The following is a 10824-nucleotide window of genomic DNA, read 5'->3' on the forward strand; positions in this document are numbered from 1 at the left end:
GGCACGCGTGCCAGAGAGGGTACGCAGAGCCCTCTCTGTGGGCACGTGCACCAATGCCCACACCACTGCCTCAGTCTTACTGAAACTGACCCTGCTAATCCGATCTTCCTGCTGTTAAGGTGTTAGGTCTCTATTGGGTTTCCTATGTGAGAGCACAGGGGCTGCTCACAGCTTACACATGGTCAGAGTTAGCATGTGGGCGGAGTCACTGATGCTGGACACTCACACAGCTTCTCCTGCCTCAGCCACTGCTCTCCTCCTGCCTGTCAGCAGGAAGAACTGAAGATAAGCTACAGATGCAGCACAGGAGTCCTGGATGTGTGAGAGTTGCTGGGTGATGGCTGCTGGGTGATGGCTGCTGGGTGAGCTCTCAGTTTTGCTCATTCCACTTACATTTAGCCTCCTGTGTCAGCCCTGATGCTCATTCACTCATGGTATAGTGTACATACTGCAGAATCCCAATCCCTATCAGACAGTCCCGTGTATAGCACTGCACTATTGTACTTACACAGGACTGTCTCCTTTACATGGAGGGGAAAGCAGCAGTCCTATGTGAGTTACATACATAGGACTGCTGCCTCACCCTCCCTCAGGCAGCCCTGTAAAAAGTATAAAAACATTTTACACTGTACTGTTTGTGTCACATTGAGGGAAATACAGCAGTCCTAAGTAAACTATGGAACAATAGACTGTGTAAAATACAGCACTGCATGGTGCAAAAGCCATTTGAGTAGAGATGAGCGAACATGCTCGTCCAAGCTTGATGCTCGGTCGAGCATTAGCGTACTCGAAACTGCTTGTTGCTCGGACGAATACTTCGCCCGCTCGAGAAAATGGCAGCTCCCGCCGTTTTGCTTTTTGGCGGCCAGAAACAGAGCCAATCACAAGCCAGGAGACTCTGCACTCCACCCAGCATGACGTGGTACCCTTACACGTCGATAGCAGTGGTTGGCTGGCCAGATCAGGTGACCCTGGGATAGACTAGCCGCTGCCCGCGCTGCTCGGATCATTCTGTGTCTGGATGCCGCTAGGGAGAGAGCTGCTGCTGGTCAGGGAAAGCGTTAGGGTGTTCTATTAGCTTACTGTTAGGCAGGAGTGATTCTCCAAGAACCCAACAGCCCTTTTTAGGGCTACAATAACGTTATACTTTTTTTTTTTATTTGCAGCTAGTACCATATTGTGAGGAATTTGCAGGGGGACTTGCTACCGTTGTGTTTAGCTCTTAGTGACACACATATCCACCTCAAACACCAAAGTGGGAAAATTTATTAGGGGTTTGATTTCAATTAGGCACAGTCTGCCATTTACTTTTTATTTTACGTTTATTTTTTTAATAACTCAGTGTCATCTCATCTTGCATAGTAGTGTGCTTTCATACTTGGCTAGAAAATAGCCATAGGAGAATCCAAACGGCTTACTTACGCCTACAGTAGCGTTATATATATTTGATTTCTGGTTGATCTGCTGGTGGCTGTACTTGCTGCAGTGCATCTACTAGCAAATTGTGAGCAATTTGTAGTGAGACTTGCGACCGCTGTGTTTTGCGCTTAGTGACGCACATATCCATTGCAAAGACCGAAGTGGGAAAATTTATTAGGGGTTGGATTTCAATTAGGCACAGTCTGCCATTTCCTTTTTTATTTTACGTTTATTTTTTTAATAACTCAGCGTCATCTCATCTGGCATAGTAGTGTGCTTTCATACTTGGCTAGAAAATAGCCATAGCAATAGGATAGCATCTTTGGTTTTAAAAACTAAAAAACACAAAAAAAAACAAAAAAACACAAAAAAAAGTTAAAAAAAAATTAAAGTTATAACTCTCATTTTAAAAATGTTTAACCCGAGGGCTAGGGGTAGAGGACGAGGGCGGGGATGTGGGCGTCCAACTACTGCAGGGGTCAGAGGCCGTGGTCCTGGGTGGGGTGAGACACCACCTGCTTATGAGGGAGCAGGGGAACGCCGCAGAGCTACACTCCCTAGGTTCATGTCTGAAGTTACTGGGACTCGTGGTAGAGCACTGTTGAGGCCAGAACAGTGCGAACAGGTGATGTCGTGGATTGCCGACAATGCTTCGAGCAATTTGTCCACCAGTCAGTCTTCCACGCAGTCCACCCATGTCACCGAAATCGGCACTCCTCCAGCTCCTGCACCTCAGCCTCCTCCCCCCCAGTCTGCCCCCTCCAAGGAAAATTTGGCATTTGAACCGGCATACTCTGAGGAACTGTTTTCTGGACCCTTCCCACAGTCACAAACCACTTGTCCGGTTGCTGCTGAGCAATTTTCCGATGCCCAGGTTTTCCACCAGTCGCAGTCTGTGGGTGATGATGACCTTCTTGACGTAGTGGAAGAAGTGTCTAAAGAGGTGTCCGACGATGAGGAGACACGGTTGTCAGACAGTGGGGAAGTTGTTGTCAGGGCAGGAAGTCCGAGGGGGGAGCAGACTGAGGGATCGGAGGATGATGAGGTGACAGACCCAAGCTGGGTTGATAGGCCGGGTGAACACAGTGCTTCTGAGACAGAGGAGAGTCCTCGACCAGAACAGGTTGGAAGAGGCAGTGGTGGGGCCAGACGGAGAGGCAGGGCCAGAGCTGGTGCATCAGCGCCAAATGTGTCAACTAGTGAAGCTCCCGTGGCGAGGGCTAGATTTTCAGAAGTCTGGAGGTTCTTTAAGGAAACACCGGATGACCGACGGACTGTGGTGTGCAACATTTGCCAAACCAGGATCAGCAGGGGTTCCACCACTACTAGCTTAACTACCACCAGTATGCGCAGGCATATGAATGCTAAACACCCCACTCAGTGGCAACAAGCCCGTTCACCTCCGGCCGTGCACACCACTGCTCCTTCCCCTGTGTCAGCTGATAGTCAGCCCCCTGCCCAGGACCCTGCCACAAAAACCCCATCGTCGCCTCCACGATCCTCCACAGCATCCACCAGCGTTCAGCTCTCCATACCCCAGACGCTGGAGCGGAAACGCAAATATAGTGCAACCCACCCGCACGCCCAAGCCCTTAATGTCCACATCTCCAGATTGCTTAGCCTGGAGATGCTGCCCTATAGGCTAGTAGAGACCGAGGCCTTTCGCAACCTCATGGCGGCGGCCGCCCCTCGGTATTCGGTCCCCAGCCGCCACTACTTTTCCCGATGTGCCGTCCCAGCCCTGCACCAGCACGTGTCAGACAAAATCATCCGTGCCCTGACCAACGCCGTTTCTGACAAGGTCCCCCTGACCACGGACACGTGGACGAGTGCTGCCGGGCAGGGCCACTATATATCGCTGACGGCACATTGGGTTAACTTGGTGGAGGCTGGCACCGAGTCTGACCCTGCGGCTGGTCATATACTGCCGACGCCGAGGATTGCGGGGCCTACCTCGGTCCAGGTGTTTCAGGCCTACTATGCCTCCTCCTCCTCCCACCCCTCCTCCACCTCCTCCTCCTCCGAATTACCATCCGTGGGCATGGCGCCATCAGTCGGTAGCTCTAGGCACAGCAGCAGTGCCGTCGCTAAGCGACAGCAGGTGCTCAAACTGCTGAGCCTAGGCGATAAAAGGCACACCGCCCAAGAGCTATTACAGGGCATCACGGCGCAGACTGATCTGTGGCTGGCACCGCTGAACCTGAAGCCAGGCATGGTTGTGTGTGACAACGGCCGTAACCTGGTGGCGGCTCTGCAACTCGGCAGACTGACACATGTGCCATGCCTGGCCCATGTGTTAAATCTGATAGTTCAGCGTTTCCTCAAGACATACCCCAATCTGTCTGATTTGCTCACGAAGGTGCGCCGCATCTGTGCGCATTTCAGGAAGTCCAGCACAGATGCTGCCACTCTCAGGGCCGCGCAGCGCCGCCTCCAACTGCCCGCTCACCGACTGTTGTGCGACGTGCCCACGAGGTGGAATTCAACACTGACCATGTTATCCAGAGTTTACCAGCAGCGCCGAGCGATTGTAGACTGCCAGATGTCAACTTCCACCAGAACTGGTAGTCAGGTCAGTCAGCTTCCTCAAGTCTACAATGAGGAGTGGACGTAGATGTCTGATATCTGTCAGGTGCTGAGTAACTTTGAGGAGTCAACACAGATGGTCAGTGGCGATGCCGCCATCATCAGCCTCACCATCCCGCTGCTTGGCCTGTTGAAAAACTCTCTGATCAGCATGAAGTCGGAAGCTTTGCGCTCGTCACAAGAGACGGGGGAAGAAGAGTCCCTTGTTGATAGCCAAAGCACCCTTAGGTCTGTTTCTCAGCGCATATCGGAGGAGGTGGAGGTGGAGGAGGATGAGGAGGAAGAGGAGGAGAATGTTGGCGAGACACAAGAGGGGACCATTGTTGAGTCCTTCACTGTTCAGCGTGTATGGGCAGAAGAAGAGGAGTTGGAGGAGTTGGAGGAGGAGGAAATGGACAGTCAGGCCAGTGAGGGGAGTGAATTCTTACGCGTTGGTACTCTGGCGCATATGGCAGATTTCATGCTAGGCTGCATATCCCGTGACCCTCGCGTTCAAAGAATTTATTCCAGCACTGGGTGTTCACTCTCCTGGACCCACGGTACAAGCAAAATCTTTCCACTCTCATCCCTGGAGAGGAAAGGAGTGTGAGAATGCATGAATACCAGCAGGCCCTGGTTCACAAGCTGAAACAGTATTTCCCTTCTGACAGCGCTAGCGGCAGAGTGCGTAGTTCTGCGGGACAAGTAGCGAGGGAGAGTAGGCGAGCAGGCAGCTTGTCCAGCACTGGCAAGGGTATGCTTTACAAGGCTTTTGCCAGCTTTATGTCACCCCAGCAAGACACTGTCACCTGTCCCCAGTCTCGGCAGAGTAGGGCTGATCTTTACAGAAAGATGGTGAGGGAGTACGTAGCTGACCATACCATCATCCTAAATGATCACACAGCTCCCTACAACTACTGGGTTTCAAAGCTGGACATGTGGCACGAACTGGCGCTGTACGCCTTGGAGGTTCTTGCCTGCCCTGCCGCTAGCGTCTTGTCCGAGCGGGTTTTCAGTGCAGCTGGTGGCATCATCACCGATAAGCGTACACGCCTGTCGACTGACAGCGCTGACAGGCTGACGCTTATTAAGATGAATAAAGCCTGGATTTCTCATAATTTCCAATCTCCACCAGGTGAAGGAAGCTCAACCTGAATAATTTATCCACTCCTCCTCCTCCTCATTTTCCACCTTCTCCTCCTCTTTGTACAGTAAAGCAGAGGAAACTGGCTATTTTTTGACAAGGCCCACTGGCTCTAGCTATAGTACTTTATGCATTTAATTTTTCTGGAGGGCCACCTACCCGGTCCTCTGTTTTAAACAATTTTTGGGAGTGCCACATACAGGCACTCAATCTATTCAATTTTTCTGGAGGGCCACCTACCCGGTCCTCTGTTTTAAACAATTTTTGGGAGTGCCACATACAGGCACTCAATCTATTCAATTTTTCTGGAGGGCCACCTACCTGCTCCTCTGGTTTGAAAACTTTTTTGGACTGCCACATACAGGCACTCAATCTATTCCATTTTACTGGAGGGCCACCTACCTGCTCCTCCGGTTTGAAAAGTTTTTTGGACTGCCACATACAGGCACTCAATCTATTCAATTTTTCTGGAGGGCCACCTACCCGCTCCTCTGGTTTGAAAACTTTTTTGGACTGCCACATACAGGCACTCAATCTATTTCATTTTTCTGGAGGGCCACCTACCTGCTCCTCTGGTTTGAAAACTTTTTTGGACTGCCACATACAGGCACTATCCAAATTAAATTGTCTCCATAGCAGCCTCCACACGTTGTCTCCATTGCTACCTCCAAAAGTCGTCCATATAGCTGCCTCCATACATCGTCCCCTTATCAAACGAGGTGTGTCAGGCAGAAATTTGGGTTGTTTTCATGGATTCCACATCAAAGTTGTTAACTTTGTCGCCACCCTGCTGTGTTATCCACAAAATATACTGGCAAACTTTTATCATTTACCAATATTATTTCAGCGCTTCTTGCGCATCTGTTTACATTCCCCTCACCCGGCATATCCTAAACTTATAAGAACGCTACTACACTTGATCTTATACAAAAGGTTCTTAGAAGTGCTGTTTGGGGAGTAGCCTAGAGACAGGGGCTTGGATTGGCGAAAGCTCGCCTGGCAGCGGAGCGCCAGCTCCATGCGCATCATGCGCTTCTTGCGCATCTGTTTACATTCCCCTCACCCGCCATATCCCAAACTTATAAGAACGCTACTACACTTGATCTTATACAAAAGGTTCTTAGAAGTGCTGTTTGGGGAGTAGCCTAGAGACAGGGGCTTGGATTGGCGAAAGCTCGCCTGGCAGCGGAGCGCCAGCTCCATGCCAAGATCCAACTAACATAGTTTTAACTGCAGCACCTTTAATCTACTACTAGTTCACTGCCTCCATACATGGTCCCCTTATCAAACGAGCTGTGTCAGGCAGAATTTTGGGTTGTTTTCATGGCTTCCATGTTAACTTTGTCGCCACCCTGCTGTGTAATCCACAAAATATACTGGCAAACTTTTATCATGTACCGATATTATTTGAGCGCTTCTTGCTCACCTCCTTTGGTTCCTCTCTGCCACCCATTGGTTTGAAGCCTGAGTCCATTTAGGGTATATCGCCATGACACTCTCTAGCCTGCTGCCGCTGCCTCTGCATGCCGTCCCCTATAGTGTCAGGGTCAATTATTGGATGTTTTAGATGCTATCTAGCTTCATTCTGTCACTCTGTCATGGCCATGCTGTTGCCCATAATTTTGGCATAATGGTGCGATTAAGCAGCCTCAGAGGCATCCATGCATGCTGCCCCTGCTGTTTCCTGTCCATTTCCGTGGTGTTTCCATCCTTTTCTGAGGTTCCCAGGTGTTTGGCCAAGCTTCCCTGTGCAGAGCCTTGGTCCCCTTGAAAAATGCTCGAGTCTCCCATTGACTTCAATGGGGCTCGTTATTCGAGACGAGCACTCGAGCATCGGGAAAAGTTCGTCTCGAATAACGAGTACCCGAGCATTTTAGTGCTCGCTCATCTCTACATTTGAGTAACAGACTGCTGCATCTTATTGCATCATAAATTACACAGGACTTATGTAGCTAGACAGCTTTTTTTCATTACATAGGACTGCTGCCTCTTCCTTAATGTAAAACAGTCATGTTTAAGGTAGCCTCCACAATCTCGGGGGTTAAACAGTGGACTCCCTGGACCACCGTGGGAGATAATAACCTTAGCCGCACCCGGGAGCGGAGTCTAAGTGATCTGCTGGTCTTCGCCAGAGCCCGCCGCAAAGCGGGATGGTCTTGCTGCGACAGGAGTCACCAGGTTGCTCCGCGGGTGCGACTAGGCCTGCGGTTGCAGCCAAGCTAGGGACACGGGGACCACGGATGGCTGGCAGGACCACGGATGGCTGGCAGGACCACGGATGGCTGGCAGGACCTCGGATGGCTGGCAGGACCTCGGATGGCTGGCAGGACCTCGGATGGCCGGCAGGACCTCAGGACCGCCGGCAAGATACCAGGACCGCCGGCAGGATACCAGGACCGCCACAGGATACCAGGACCGCCACAGGATACCAGGACCGCCACAGTATACCAGGACCGCCACAGGATAACACGGAACAAGGGAACACCATGAAACACAGGAAACCGGGAACACAGGAACTCAGAGGCATCTGGAAACACTCAAGAAGGCTTTCTCCTCAGAAGAATGAGCTGAATATCCGGCAGGGGATGCTGGGAGTAGCCAGGCTATATAGCCGAGCCGGGAATACCAGCGCCAATAAGGAGGACACTGGCCCTTTAAACCCTTGAAGAGGCGGGACCAGAGCGGTGCCAGGAGCCTGGAGAGGTGAGTGAAGAGGAGGGGGAGCAGGGCAGGACAGCGGAGCACAGGTGCACCCGCGATCTGCAACATGGATCGCGGGGACACCCGTGACAAGAACCAGACAGGGGGCTGTGTGGCACAGCAGGACACGGGTGCCCCCGCGATCCGAGACATGGATCGCGGGGTCACCCGTGACAGTAGCAGTCCTATGCAAGGAAAGAAAGTTGGCTGACTGCAGCAGTCCTGAGTAATATATGGTGGTCTGGTATCCCAGCAGTTCTGTGTAAACTTAACACTGGACTGTTAAGCCCATTAGCTCCCTATGTACCCTGTTTCCCCGAAAATAAGACAGTGTCTTATATTAATTTTTGCTCCTCAAGAGGCGCTAGGTCTTATTTTCAGGGGATGTCTTATTTTTCCATGAACAATAATTTACATTTATCGTTGAAAAAAAAACCAACTTCTCTAACCTCCTTATGACTCTCCAAACTCTGAGAGTTTGCAGAATTTCTTGTGACTCCATTTCTATTAGCATCATTGGCCCCAATCTCTCGTGTTTAGTAAAAGCACTTTCCATAAATGACCCTTCTTATCCTGGTCGCTGCTGGTATCACATTTGTAGCACAGCACTCAGTGATTTATCCCATGAAGTCTTCCCCATGTCACAACCTTCTGCAGCATTTAAAATATTTCCCAATATTAATGTATGGTGTGGGGGAGGCTGCTGCAATGACTGCCGCTAGGTCTTATTTTCAGGGGAGGCCTTATATTTCTAAGCCGAAGCAAAATTGTACTAGGTCTTACTTTCGGGGGATGTCTTATTTTAGGGGAAACAGGATATGTAGTGATCTATTTTTTTATTTATTACTAACCTAGGACTGCTGCAGATTTTCTAGTTATCTATTTTGGCATTATTGGGCATTTTAAAATGCAATTCAACTTAAAAGCACTAGAGAACTAGCCCCGATTTTGAATTGCCTTATTGGCACTTTGCGATAAGAAGGTACATTTTGCGTTTCACTTTGGGCACTCGGTCTCTAAAAGGTTCGCCATCACTGCCCTAGGGTCTCCTGCTGTCTCTGTCTTTGAATAGCTTGTGAGCAACAGCAACAACGCTGAGAGAAAGCCAGAGACCCATTGGACAGCCTGAGATCTGGCCTGCCCAACTCGCTACAAGCATTAACACATACCATATATACTCGAGTATAAGCCGAGTTTTTCAGCACAAAAAATGTGCTGAAAAGCCCAAACTCGGCTTATACTCGAGTGAAAAAAAAACAAAGAAAAAACCCTCACCTCTCCGGCGCCCCGGCAGCCCGGCAGGCTTTGTTGTCAGCGGCGGCCCCTGGAATAGCATTGTGTGTGCCGGCTACCGGCACACACATTGATGTCAGCGGCGGCTGCTGGAATAGTATTGTGTGTGCCGGCTACCGGCACACACATTGATGTCAGCGGCGGCTGCTGGAATAGTATTGTGTGTGCCGTCAGAGGTGTGTGCTGCACGGGATTGCCGCTGACTGATGCATCACACAGAAGACCTGCCGGGGCGCCGGAGAGGTGAGGTTTTTTTTTTTTTTTTTTATCTAATGTCTGTATAATGGGGCGGGATAGGGGCTACATAACGCGGTCTTTTAGGTATAACAGATCGGGGGGGCCGCCTGCATTACGGGGTAGGTGATGGTTATATACTGGTGCACGGGGGCTGGCAGGCTATACAAAGGTAGGGCATGGGCTAGATGGCTATATACTGGGGCACGGACTGGATGGCTATATACTGGGGCAAGATGACTATATACTGGGGCAGGGGCTGGATGGCTATATTCTGGGGCAGGGGCTGGCAGGTTATATACTGGGGCAGGGGCTGGCAGGTTATATACTGGGGCAGGGGCTGGCAGGTTATATACTACAGCGGCTGGATGGCTGTGTACTGGGGTAGGGACTGGCAGGTTATATACTACAGGGGCTGGATGGCTGGGGGGGGGGCTGTGACCAATGCATTTCCCACCCTCGACTTATATTCGAGTCAATAGATTTTCCCAATTTTTGGTGGTAGAATTAGGGGCCTCGGCTTATACTTGGGTCAGCTTATACGGTATGTAGAAAAACAACGCTGTATAAAGAATTGTATAGAACATAGACTAGTAGTGACTGCCAGATGAGACAAAAACCTCTAAATATAGCATAAAATCGAAAAAAGAGAGAAAGAGGATACGACAAAAGGAGAGGATATCAAGAGGATAAAATACATGGATGCCAGGTAATAGGTCCAAAAATAAATAAATATACAGTACTGTAGTGAAATTTAATAATGTTAGCCAAAAAATCACACAAAAGGTGAATACAAAAGTAGATAATTACATCAGGTGTGAATGGCAAGGGAAATAATGTAGCCCGCAAAACACTGAAACATAAGATGATGGTGGTGATAATAAGCGATTCAGCACAAAAACAGCAATAATAGGATGCATTAATAGGATGAATGGGGCTGGAAGGACAAACTATTACCTGGCGTGCAACCCCAACTCTCGTTTCAACAACCTCAGGTCTTTGTCAAGGGATGACGCCAAGTAATGGGAAACCGATATTCAAACAGAGCTGGGGCCAATCTCTGGCAAGAGGCAGCTGATGAAAAAACTGCAGACACATGTGAGTATGGCGCATGTCCAAATGCTTGTATCCCACAGAGGAGAGATCCGTGATGTCACGTGGGCGGAGTTACCTCCGCCCCCCATGGCAGCAGGGACACACCCACCAATTAATCCGGGGAGACAGCGGCACCACTGGCAACGAGTTGTGTGGTAAGTATAGTGATGACAGCATGGGGAACAGTAATAAGGAGATTAAAAGTGGCTAGTGCATCGTTGTAGAAAATAAGTACTGTATGCTGCTAAAAACAAACAAAAAAAAAAACAGATAACAGGAGAATTGACATAGAGAAGCCCATAAATACATAAATTACATAAGCGAAGATATGGCAGAAAAAATCGTAGTATAATCAATAATTAAGATAATGACAT

The 10824-nt window shown here is 49.7% G+C and overlaps 1 protein-coding gene across 1 annotated transcript in view; it reads right to left on the reverse strand.

Moving 5' to 3' along the window:
• The window catches only part of LOC140070595 (DNA topoisomerase I, mitochondrial-like), a 166364-nt gene extending 156023 nt beyond the window's left edge, over positions 1-10341 (reverse strand). The window contains exon 1 of the mRNA XM_072117264.1: positions 10313-10341. The gene's annotated coding sequence lies outside the window, so the exon portion shown is untranslated. The remainder of the gene's footprint in view (positions 1-10312) is intronic.
• Positions 10342-10824: the final 483 nt, after the last annotated feature.

Source organism: Engystomops pustulosus, chromosome 7 (genome assembly GCF_040894005.1).
Source record: "Engystomops pustulosus chromosome 7, aEngPut4.maternal, whole genome shotgun sequence".
NCBI lineage: Eukaryota > Metazoa > Chordata > Amphibia > Anura > Leptodactylidae > Engystomops > Engystomops pustulosus.